The sequence below is a fragment of the Otolemur garnettii genome, unplaced genomic scaffold, assembly GCF_000181295.1.
Source record: "Otolemur garnettii isolate 467f Iridium unplaced genomic scaffold, OtoGar3 scaffold00126, whole genome shotgun sequence".
Taxonomy (NCBI): Eukaryota; Metazoa; Chordata; class Mammalia; order Primates; family Galagidae; genus Otolemur; species Otolemur garnettii.
This window is the reverse complement of record NW_003852521.1, coordinates 3,527,057-3,530,330: the sequence shown is the minus strand read 5'-3', so window position 1 is coordinate 3,530,330 and position 3,274 is coordinate 3,527,057. Positions and strand designations below refer to the sequence as shown.

Sequence of the window (3,274 nt, the reverse complement as noted above, 5' to 3'; positions counted from 1 at the left end):
GTTGTTATTTAACTTCTCACTGTTTTGTGGTGCTTTTTATTCTTCCTTCCTTTGTGTGTCTTAATTTTTAACACAAAACTTTAAGAAATAGAAAGATAAAACTAAAAACGTGAAAAAATGTATAAATATATAAACAAAGAATTTTTTTGCTATCTTATAATGTGTGCTAAATTTAAGCTGAGTTATTATAAAAAAGTCAACAAATTAAAAATGTTTAAAAGTTCATAAAGTAAAAATTTTACAGTAAGTGAGGTTAACTTATTATTGAAGAAAGAAAAAAAAATTGGGGCATGGGGTGTCTTCTGGTAGAGACCAGAAAACCTGTCAAATAAATTATAAAAGTTCTATAACACTTGAAGAAAGAAAATGTTTAAAATATGTTTAGCATAGGCTAAATGTACATAGTTCATAAAGTCTGCAGGAGTGTATGCCCTCGGCCTTCACGTTACTCACCCCTCACTGACTCACCCAGAGCAACCCCCGTCCAGCAAGCTCCATGCATGGCAATTGCCCTATACAATTGTGCATTTTTTATCTTTTATACTGTATTTTTATTGTACATTCTCTATCTTTAGATGCACAAATACTTACTGTGTTACAACTGCCTACAATATTTGGTACAGCAACATGCTACACAAGTTTGAAGCCTTGGGACAATAGGCTATGCTGTATAGCCTTGGTATGTAGCAAGCTACAGGTTTTTGTAAGTATCCTCTATGATGTTCACACAATGATAAAATCGCAATGACACATTTCTTAGAACATATCCTCATTACATTGAAAATAAGTAAGTGAGGTGAAGGCTGTGTTAACCAGTTTCATATAAAGATTTCAAATAGTATATAAAATCAGTACATTGTACCCCATAAATGCATTAATTATACAGTTACAATTTAATAAAAACAGAGAAAATAATACAAGAAGAAATAGACATATCTCTAACCATGGCAAAGGATCTATCAGCTTATATAGTCAAAAATAAGTAAACATTTATAAGGTTGAAATATCACAATCAACAGGCACAATTAGAAGTTTATGTCCAACAAGTAGAGAATGCATATTTTATTGAAAGCCAACACAAAACTTTTATAAAATTAGACTACCCACTAGTCCCCAAAGCAGATCGGAAAATCCCAATACCATAGACACCACCCTGCCACTATATTTTCTACAGTAAAATAAAGAGCAGAAAGACAGACCTGAAATTCAATTTATTTAGAAATCTTGAAGTATTTATAAGCAAGTTGTGGATCTAAAAATAAATAATAATGGGAATCATAAGATATTTAGAATGAAATGTAAATGAAAATCATATATTAAAACTTTTAGTCTATAGTTGATGTTGTACTGAGATTGCTAAAAAGGGAAGAGTGAAAAGTGTTTATTCAGTTAACTCAAGAAAACAGAACTAGAACAGTCACAGGTATGCAAAGACAAACACATCACTAGAAAGCCCTTGAAAATATTTAGCTTATCTGGGCAGTGCCTGTGGCTCAGTGAGCAGGGAACCAGCACCATATACCAAGGGTGGCAGGTTCAAACCCGGTCCTGGTCAAACTGCAACAAGAAAATATCTGGGCGTTTCAGCGGGCGCCTGTGGTCCCAGCTACTTGGGAGCTTGAGGCAAGAGAATCACCTAAGCCCAAGAACTGGAGGTTGCTGTGAGCTGTGATGCCACAGCACTCTACCGAGGGTGATAAAATGAGAATCTGTCTCTAAAATAAAAAATATATATATTTAGCTTATCAATCCTCAGATATCAGATTTCCATGGAATGTATTTAATTGGCAAAACAAAAATCATAGTATTTCTTTGCTTATATTTGGTGCTCCCTTTTCTTACAGATACTAAATCATAAAATTGGGACCTTGACTATGATTTCCATAACAACCTGAAAACATTTTCAAATAAACAAAGAGGAATATATTAATAAAGTTATAACAGAAGTTATGCTTCATAAATGTTTTCCATCGATAAAGATCATTGCTATTGAGGGAACTGTTTGGTTTGACTGCATTTCCAAGTAGTATCCTTTAACAATCACTACAATACTGCCAATGCATACAGGTTCAGTTTCTATGGACTTACCACCTATAATAATATAAACAAGAAGCAGAGAAAAAAATTAAGTGTGCACAACTGTCTTCATGAACAAGTACAAACAGCAGAATTGAGTCCTGCTTTATTAAAGAAAATATAAAATAGAAAGTTTAAGCCCAATGTTCCTCAGGTGAACTCCCTGGAGCCACCAACGGTGCCATTTTGGTTCCTTTTCTTTTGACAGCAAGTAACGAGTCCTCAAATGCACCATGAGCCAAGCAAGGCTACTGACTTATTCGATCATAGTTTGAAGTTAGGACAAAACACTAGAAATATAAAATCTATGATTCTATGCAAAATCATAGAAATTTAAAGGGAAATGAAGGCTATCATTATGGTTTTAAACCAAACTAAAGGTTATTTCAAGGATAATCTGATCAAAACACTCTATAATACAGATAAATTAATTTCTGGTGATAAAATCACAAGTGACTACCCAAGCACAGTAATCAGGTTCATATTTTAAAAAGAAAGAGTTAAGTTTTATAGATGAAAAATGTGTGCATTGACAATGTAATAAAAGAAAATGTGGAAGTCATCAGAGGAAATTGCTGTATTACTATTATTATACCTAGTTTATTTTTTACATCATGTATGACCTTTTATTTTTTATTTTATTTCTTTAATTTTTTTTTGAGACAGAGTCTCACTCTGTCATGCTGGGTAGAGTGCAATGGCATCATAGTTTGCAGCAAACTCAAACTCTTGCACTCAAGAGATCCTCTTGCCTCAGCCTCCCAAGTCTGCCACAACCCCAGCTAGTTTTCCTATTTTTAGGAGAAAAGGGTCTCCCTCTTGTGCAGGCTGGTCTCAAACTCCTGAGCTCAAACAATTCACCTGCCTCAGCCTCCCAGAGTGCTAAAATTACAGGCCTAGGCCACCATGCCTGGCCCTATTCTAGTTTATCAATAATTTTAGTAGTCTTGGACTATAGAAATATGTTTGAACACTAAAAAGAAAAAATTCTACCAATATGGTCCAAGGTTAGTACTGTCCATTATAATTTTTGAGTATTTACAAAAGCAAATACCTATTTTTATTATAAGAAATTATTATATTATGATAACTACAAACTTTTGAAAAAACTGAGAAGACATTACAACTTTTTGAAAAATTATAAAAATTCGTGGTGTAGATAGTATAAAATATATACATATACATAACACTAAAGTAG

At 33.2% G+C, this 3,274-nt stretch overlaps 1 non-coding gene across 1 annotated transcript; it reads right to left on the bottom strand.

The window, feature by feature from the left end:
• Positions 1-291: 291 nt before the first annotated feature.
• LOC111727833 lies at positions 292-355 on the bottom strand. Its single transcript, XR_002775288.1, has one exon. It is a non-coding gene; the product is annotated as a U7 small nuclear RNA (small nuclear RNA).
• Positions 356-3,274: the final 2,919 nt, after the last annotated feature.